Source organism: Phyllostomus hastatus, unplaced genomic scaffold, assembly GCF_019186645.2.
Source record: "Phyllostomus hastatus isolate PE091 unplaced genomic scaffold, TTU_PhHast_1.1 phas_scaffold_11, whole genome shotgun sequence".
Lineage (NCBI taxonomy): Eukaryota > Metazoa > Chordata > Mammalia > Chiroptera > Phyllostomidae > Phyllostomus > Phyllostomus hastatus.
In genome coordinates, this window is record NW_025334005.1 from 5,960,062 (window position 1) to 5,969,766 (window position 9,705).

General features: G+C 41.8%; 1 pseudogene; it reads left to right on the top strand.

Moving 5' to 3' along the window:
* The first annotated feature begins 1,733 nt into the window (after positions 1–1,733).
* On the top strand, positions 1,734–9,487 carry LOC123829244 (annotated as a pseudogene).
* The last annotated feature ends 218 nt before the right edge of the window (positions 9,488–9,705 follow it).

Sequence of the window (9,705 nt, forward strand, 5' to 3'; positions counted from 1 at the left end):
CCTCAGTGGTTCTCTGGGAACCTGTTTCATGTCTCCTAGTGAAAGAATCATGTTGTTGGCAAGTGGAAAAATTTAATCTCATCTTTGGAAATATTTACAATTATTTTATGTTCTTATTTTAGTGTGACACTTAGAATTTGCAGACACATATTGACTAATCCTGGGTTCATCAGATATTTCCCACCTGTTATAGTAGAAACACCTTTAGCATTCAGTGTTTTACAGTGATGTTGGCTGTTGACTTTGAAAATTGATTTCATTTGCTGTAAAGATTTTTCTTCTATTCCCACTTTCTTTAGATTTTTTGCTAAGAAAGTTCACCAGGATTTCCTCCTTGGAACTGGATGGGAGAAAGACCAAGTTGCATCTGTTGGCTCCAGACCTTGGGAAAATTTCTGTGCTCATTCCCTTCCCAATAGAAATGCCTGCTGTCCACACAGACAACACAGACTTCAGATGGGAGCCCTCAGAAGTCTAGAGATCAGGGCTCTGGCAGTGGAGAGAATTGGAGACTCTTGTTGCACAGGTTACAACTGGTGAACACCAAGAGGAAGGGGCCCTCTATGAGAAGAGAGGCCATTCCAGGAAGGACTAAGTTTGGGCTGCATCTGGCAAACAAGCAAGTGAGAATTCTTGGAGAACAGGGTAAAATTGGAAGGGGAGTCATTTTCTCAAGGACAAGCTTGTAGCTGCTGCAGAAGATGTTGTAAAACAAGGTAAGTTTGATGGAGAAGGCTGTGTAGGAATTTGCAGATGACCCCTATTCTTCTGTGACCCTGGCAACATGGTTCAGAGGGCTTGAGCTTTGCTCTCTGCTTTTACCTGGCTGCTTGTTTTGGCAGATGTGGCAGGTGTCTACAAATTACTTTTTCAGCTGAAAGTTGTGGATGGCATCTTGAAACTGAGGAATGATGGCACTGAACAACACTTGGGAATACGGAAGATGACAGCATTGTTGGAAGGAGCGTAATGCCCTTCCTCTATGCACCGGAGAGAAACTTGTGGATCTGCGGAGGAGCAGAGCAAGGGGCCTATGATATCGCAACATTTATGAAAGCAGGAGATCAAAAATTATAGTGGACATTGAAAAAACAGACAGTAAGGAAACTCCTTCCAGATAATAAGGGCCTAGGGATAAGCTCGGGGACCAGGGAGGTTGCAGGCCCCAGGCCCGGTGCTTCTGGGTGTGCTTCGGGGAACCCGGGAGGGTGGAGTCACCGCTCCCTCCCTGGACAACAATGATTGATCAGCACCGGGGGAGGCCTTGTTGCTTGAAGGCACAGAGAGGGGAGTGAGTCTGAGAGACAGTCAGACAGCTGCTGCTAGCACCCACGCATAGCCCTGGGAAGAGTGAATGCCCCAGCCTGCGCGACCAAGGGTGAGCCCGCGCCCCCAACACAGTGAGAGTGTGGTTCTGTGGAAGACCCAGATTCCACAGCCCGGAGCAAGGAAAGGGCACGGGTGTTCGTGGGTTTCTGGAGCCTGCGGTGGTGAAATCGGGGGAGTGCGTGGCATTCCCGACTCTCACACTATGAACCCGGAAAAGACTGGGCTCTTCGCGGGTTCCTGGAGCCCGCAGCGGGGAAATTCAGGGAAGGGCGAAACCCCTCTTGATCTCTGGAGCTTACACCGTGAATCCAGAAAAGACAAGGGTGCTTCACAAGAACATAGAGCCCACCGCGGTGAAGCTTGGGGGAAGGGTGCGACCCCTTCCAATCCAGGGAGCTTGCGCCATGAACCCAGAAAAGATTCGGGTGCTCTGCGGGGCCCCGGAGCCCGGGAGACTGCAGCAGTGAGCTCCGGAAAGTGTGCTTGGGAGCACCCATGCCCACACCCAGGGTCCTGCGGGAAGGTTTCAGATCAGCTCTTCGGAGAGGGCGAGACTAGCCCTGGGGACAGTACTTGAGAGACGGACTGAGTTCTGACTGGGAAGAGTGAAAAGTATTCCCATCGCCCTTCAGCCTGCTGAAGCCAGCATGACCAGAAAAACTGGTTTGGCCAGTTAGAAACGAACAAGAGGTTTTTGTTTTTGTTTTGTTTTGTTTTGTTTTTGGCTGCTGTTGTTTGATTGTTTGATTGTATCTTGTTTTTTAAATAACTTTTTATTTTTTTCATTCTTCTTATTTTTTTTTAAAGATTTAATTTTTTAATTTTTTTAGAGAGGGAAAGAAGGGAGAAAGAGAGAGAGAGAGATAAACATCAATGGGAGGTTGCTCGGGGTCATGGCCTGCAACCCAGGCATGTACCCTGGCTGGGAATCGAACCTGCCACACTTTGGTTCGCAGCCCGCACTCAATCCACTGAGCTACGCCAGCCGGGGCTTTCATTCTTCTTATTTTTATATCTCTCAACTCCTTGTGTTTCTCTTCCTTTCATCCTAGTGCTATTCCTTCCACTCCAAATTTATCTCTCCTGCATGCCATCTTCTGCTTTTTTCCCCTTTTTTTTGACCCTGCAAGTTACTGCAAATTTGTATTATCTTTTTCTCACTTTTCTGACATTTTTATTTTAATAGTATTTTGGTATTCTTTTTCTTTCTGTATAATCTTCTTTGCTTGGCTGGTTATACTGTCATTTGATAGGTTCCCCCTGTTATCTCATTTGCAGTGTGTTGATAATTTCCTGTCTTTCATTTGTGTTCCATTAGTTCACCTCTCAAGATTCTATACTCCTTATTCTTGTTATCTAGATCTCATAGATTCTGCCACATGATTGTTGCTTTAATATTACTGTAAATAAGACCTGGTTCATACAATTGTAAATACTACACAACACCCCTCCCTGATTTCAGCCCATGTCACAATTTCCTGAACTATATTACTGTGGGGGTTATCTCTATTCTTTTACACACTACTCCTATTTACTAATCTTTATTCCCACCCTGCCTCAAAATCTGACCTCCCACAGCCTCACAGTTTTCTAGATCCAACTAACAATCCTTTCATCCCCAAGAAGATAAGGGTTTTATCTCCTTTCCATCCTTTCTAAAACCTGGCTAGTGGGGTAGAAGATCACGGTTAACACTACACATACCAAAAAGATATCCCATCTCTTCTCTACTGGCTGCTGCTGTAAATATCATAGAATACTCTCTTGCTGTCTTAAATCACTTTGCCTTACTCCTCCAACTGATCACAAAAAGGAGTAAAGGGAAACTGTGAACACCAGGATACATGAAGGAGACTGCACCACTAAATCACAGGTATTCTACCACAGAAGTTCACACCATAATCACAGGGAACAAGAACAGATCAATTTAAGAAACAGAGGCTAACAAGAAGAGGCTCACAAACAATGAGAAGACAAAGAAACAACCCCCAAATGCAGGGAAAGGAGTAAGCCTCAGAAAGAATGCTAAATGAAATAGAGGCAACTCAACTATCAGATATTGAGTTCAAATCAATGGTTATCAGGAAGCTCAATGAACTCACAATGAGCTACCAGAAACTACAGGGAAGTTACAACGATCTCACTGCAAACTATATTAACATTAAAAAGGAAATAGAAACTATCAACAAGGGCCAAGAGGAAATAAAGAATACAATTTCTGAACTGAAGAACACAGTAGAAGGAAAGAAAAGCAGGATCAATGAAGCAGAAGACCAGATTAGTGAATTGGAGGACAAAGTAGAAAAAAAACACCCAGAAAGAGCAAGAAAAGGAAAAGAGGCTCAGAAATAATGAAGAGGGATTAAGAGAAATGCAAGATAATATGAAACATAATAATACCCATATAATAGGGATACCAGAAGGAGAAGAAGAAGAACGAGGGATAGAAAACCTATTTGAAAAAGTAATGATGGAAAACTTTCCTAATTTGATGAGAGAAAAAGTCACAAAAGTCCAGGCAACACAGAGAGTCCAAATCAAGAGGAACCCAAAGGGGCCCACCTCAAGACACAAAATAATTAAAATGGCAAAATTTCAAGACAAAGAGAGAATATTAAAGGCAGCAAGGGAGAAACAGGAACTAACATACAAGGGAGCCCAATAAGGCTAACAGCAGACTTCTCAATGGAAACACTCCAAGCCAGAAGAGAATGGCAAGAAATATTCCAAGTAATGAGAACCAGAAATCTGCAACCAAGGCTACTTTACCCAGCAAGGCACTAAATCAAGATAGAAGGCCAAATAAGAAGTTTCCCAGACAAAAGAAGTCTAAAAGAATACACCTCCACCAAACCAGCTCTGCAAGAGATGCTAAAGGGACTGCTTTAAGGAAAGGAAGGAAGAGAGCGGGGGGGGGGGGTGGGGGGAGAGAAACACACACACATAAATGGCAATGAATAAGTACCTATCAATAATAACCTTAAACGTAAATGCATTAAATGCTCCAATCAAAAGACATAGAATAGCTGAATGGATGAGAAAACATGACCCACACATATGCTGCCTTCAAGAGATCCACCTCAGGATAAGAGACCTGCACAGGCTGAAAGTGAAGGGCTGGAAACAAATTTTCCAAGCAAAGGGACAGGGGGAAAAAAAAGCCGGGGTAGCAATACTCATATCAGACAAAATAGATTTCCAAAAAGGGGCCATAAAGAAGGTCAGAACCAGAAGGTCACTTCATAATACTCAAGAGAAGAATCCACCAAGAAGACATAAATATTGTAAATATATATGCACCCAACATAGGAGCACCCAAATACATAAAGAAAATCTTAGAGGACTTCAAGAAAGATATGGACAGCAACACAATTATAGTGGGGGATTTTAACACCCTACTGTCAAAAATGGACAAATCTTCCAAACAAAATCTCAACAAAGATATTGTGGCATTGAACAATACCCTAAAGGAAGGAAATAACCAAGATCAGAGCAGAATTAAATGACATAGAGACTAAAAGCACAATTCTAAAGATCAATGAATCTAAGAGTTGGTTCTTTGAAAAGATAAACAAAATCGACAAGCCTTTAAGCAGACTCATCAAGAAAAAAAGAGAGAAAACCCAAATAAACACAATCAGAAATGAAAGAGGAGAGATTACAACAGATACCGCAGAAATACAAAGGACTGTAAGACATTACTACGAAGAATTGTATGCCAAGAAATTTGAAAACCTAGATGAAATGGACAAATTTCTAGAAAAATATAATCTTCCAAAACTCAATAAAAAAGAAGCAGAAGCCCTGAACAAACCAATAACAGCAAAAGAAATTGAAGCACTAATCAAAAAACTCCCAACACACAAAAGCCCTGGACCAGATGGTTTCACAGGAGAATTCTACAAAGTATTTAAGGAAGAGCTAACACCTATCCTTTACAGACTATTTCAAAAAATCCAAAAAGATGGAAGACTCCCAAACTCTTTTTATGAGGCCAACATCATCTTAATTCCAAAACCAGATAAAGACACAACAAAGAAAGAAAACTACAGGCCAATATCGCTGATGAACATTGACGCTCAAATCTTCAGCAAGATACTGGCAAACCGCATCCAACAGTACATTAAGAAGATCATACACCATGACCAAGTGGGATTCATTCCAGGTATGCAAGGATGGTACAATATTCACAAATCAGTAACTGTAATACAGCACATAAACAAAAGCAAAGACAAACACCAACAATGAAACAGCAGAAGCAGAGATCAAGGAAAAAATCCCATTTGAAATAGCAAAAAGAAAAATAAAATATCTAGGAATAAACCTAACCAAAGAGGTAAAAGACCTGTATTCAGAAAACTACACAACACTGAAGAAAGAAATCAAGGAAGACACAAACAAATGGAAACATATACCGTGTTCATGGATTGGAAGAATTAATATCATCAAAATGTCCATACTACCCAAAGCAATTTACAGATTCAATGCAATACCTATTAAAGTACCAATGGCTTATTTCACAGACATAGAACAAACACTTCAAAAATTTATATGGAATTATAAACGACCCCGAATAGCTGCTGCAATTTTGAGAAAGAAGAGTAAAGTAGGAGGGATGACAATACCTGACACTAAAATATACTACAAGGCCACTGTAATCAAAACAGCCTGGTACTGGCATAAAAACAGGCACATGGAACAATGGAACAGACCAGAGAGCCCAGAAATAAACCCAAGTCTCTATGGTCAATTAATATTTGACAAAGAAGGCAGCAACATAAAATGGAGTAAAAATAGCCTCTTCAACAAATGGTGTTGGGAAAACTGTAGAGCTACCTGCAGAAAAATGAAACTCGAGCACCAACTTACACCTTATACAAAAATAAATTCAAGGTGGATAAAAGACTTAAATATAAACTATGACACCATTAAAGTCCTAGAAGAGAATGTAGGTAGGAAAATCTCAGATATTTCACACAGAAACTTTTTTACTGACTTGTCTCCTAGAGCAAGGGACATAAAGCAAAGAATAAACAAATGGGACCTCATCAAAATTAAAAGCTTCTGCACAGCTAAAGATAACAGTATTAAAATAAAAAGAGAACCAACTGTATGGGAAAACATATTTGCCAATGATACCTCAGACAAGGGTTTAATCTCCAAAATATATAAAGAACTTACAAGACTCCACTCTAAGAAGACAAGGAGCCCAATTAAAAAATGAGCAAAGGACTTGAACAGACACTTCTCCAAGGAGGACATATAGAGGATCCAAAGACACATGAAATGATGTTCAATATCGCTAGCTATCAGAGAGATGCAAATTTAAACCACAATGAGATACCACTTCACACTAGTCAGAATGGCCATCATAAACAAAGCAACAAACAACAAGTGTTGGAGAGGTTGTGGAGAAAAGGGGTCCCTAGTGCACTGTTGGTGGGACTGTAGACTGGTACAACCACTATGGAAAACAGTATGGAACTTCCTCAGAAAACTAAAAATGGATCTACCTTTTGACCCAGCAATTCCACTGCTGGGACTCTATCCTAAGAATACTAAAATACCAATCCAAAAGAACCTTTCCACCCCGATGTTCATAGCAGCACAATTTATAATAGCTAGGTGCTGGAAGCAACCTCGGTGCCCATCAGTAAATAAATGGATAAAAAAAACTATGGTACACATACACAGTGGAATTCTATGCTGCAGAAAGAAAGAAGGAGCTCCTACCCTTTGCAACAGTTTGGATGGAGCTGGAAAGCATTATGCTAAGTGAAATAAACGAGGTGGTAAAAGACAAATACCATATGATCTCACCTTTAACAGGAACCTAATCAACAAAACAAAGAAACAAGCAAAATATAACCCAAGACACTGAAATAGAGGACAGGCTGACAGAGACCAGAAGGGAGAGAAGAGGGAATTTCAGGGGAGAATGGGAAGGGATTACAGGAATAAATTTAAAGGACACATGGACAAAAACTAGGGGGAGGGTGGTAATTGGAGGGAAGTGGGAAGGGATGGGTGGGTGGGCTAGAATGGGAGTAAAAGAGAAAAAACTGTACTTGAACAATGATAAAAAAAAAGAGAGAGAGAGAGAGATACTGAGCCCTGGCTGGTGTGGCTCAGTGGATTGAGTGCCGGCCTGTGAAATAAAGGGTTGCTGGTTAAAAACAAAAAAAGACTTGGGAATACAGTGTGAAACTGTGGAACCTCGAGTGGATAAACTTAACATCAAGGCAGCTAAAAGGCAACAGAGAGTGAAAGATGTGGGCCATCATTATCATGTGGGGGTGCATAGGAATCGATGTTTGTCTTTCACATTGATATTTCTCCCCCCCTTTCTCTATCCATTCCCTGTCTCTAACAAAAATAAAAATAAAATTAAATAAGCAAACAAACACATAAATAAATTTTTAAAAATCTGAACTGATGTGCTCAATTCTGCAATAGGTAAAATAGCAAAGAACCAGAGACCTGTGTAGACAGCTTCACAAAGCTCTCACAGACCCCTGGTGAGATTTATTCATGGAAACCAATGTTCCCCTGCTATTAGTGTTTGGAGCTGCAATGAATGGAAATGAGAACAAAGTTAAAGAGAGTGCCCAAGTTTTCTGGGAACATGCCAACAAATTGTCTCAGGTCATGTACTTGGCCTGTTTCATTTCAAACAATGCAGAAGATATCAAGCTCCTTCAGACATCTGCAAGCCTGCTACAAGCTGCCTGTCCTGAGGATATCAATGCTGCATTGGTTGTAGCAGCAATACCACACAGTAAACTGTCCCAAGACTATGAGGATCTTTTGAAAGAACAATGGGGAAAACGAATCCACATTCTCACAGATGCTGTTGAGTCACTGACTTTACCTCCATTGATGACTTCTTGGCTGTCTCAGAGAGTCACATATTGGAAGATATGAACAATGTGTCATTGTTCCCCAAAAGAAAGATGTGGATGGGATCCACCATGCAGCTGTTGCAACCTGAGGCCACCCAGCCCAGATCATTCCCCAAGTCACCTCAGCCATGGACAATTACGAGCCAGAGGACCACACAGAGAAGGTGCTGGAAGCCACCATGCTTCTCTCCAACACAGTCATACTGCATTTTATGGAGCAAGAGAATACAACAGTGGAAGCCATCATCTCAGATCCTGCCAGCCCATAGATAACAATGAGAGACTTGATTGAAACCTCCCACCTCGTGTGCAATGGCATGAGGGACACCAGGAAAGAAGTGCTCATGATAAGTGACTCTCAAGGAGGTGCATGACTCTGACTTTGAAACAGAAGACTTCCTTGTCTAAAATAGGACTAGCATCCAAACAGGAGATGATCAGCCTATAACTGACCAGAGTGTCCGAGCCATCATGACTCAGCTTCCCCAAGAGCAAAGCACAAACACTGATGGACAGGTGGTCAGATTCCAGGAAGAAAAGAACCATCTGGATGCTGAGTGTTCAAAATGGATGACAGTGGTAATGACACCATTGTGATGTCCAGGGAGATGAGTGTGATCATGGTGGAGGTGAGGGACTTCCCTTGAGGCCTGGGACACTCAGAAATATATCACGTGTACAGTGCTGCCAACAATTTTCCAAGGCAGTTTTCAAGATGGACAAGCATGGCCATACCACCTCAGACATTGCCCAGATGCACCCTGAAAGCATGTTCTGCCAGCCTCCCTGCAGCATGTTGCCCTCTAGTATCAGTAGCTCAACATCTTCAGCAAGGTCATGGCCAAGGTGCAGAACCATGTTGGGGAGGTAATCATCCCTGGAGTAGGCAGCGCCGTGTTCCTCATCTGCATTGCAAGAGCTTGATGAATGTGGTGGCAGACGGTGATGGCATCTTACGTGGCCTTCACCAAATACCAGACATCTCAGAGTATGACTTTGTCCAACCTGCAGGCTGTGTCATGGAAGATGAAGGCACCTGAGAAAACTCCTTGGTGAAGACAGAGAAACAGGAGAAGAAGCAGGGCAAGATGAAAAGGAGAACTCCAAAGATATTGGTCAAGCCCGTGCAAGCCCTTGGCTAATTCAGAACCATGGACAGCATCCAATGCTGCACTAGCTGTCTGCCCCCACCCCTCTGGGCCTTTAAAATCAGTCACAGTTCTTCACTAGAAAGTTTTGAAAGAATAGAGCACTAAAGTCAGACTGCACAGATTTTTAAGCCTGGCCTGGTGGGGAATTTTGCAAGGACACACATGTTTAAGCCAATCTCTCAGAATTCAGGAGCATATTTGTAGCTATATTTTTAATAAACTTACATAAAAATAAATATAAATTAAAATGTCATAACTAAACAGAACCCAACATTAACTTGTAAATAATGCCCTTGACCAAGTGTGACACCCATTGTCCTAGT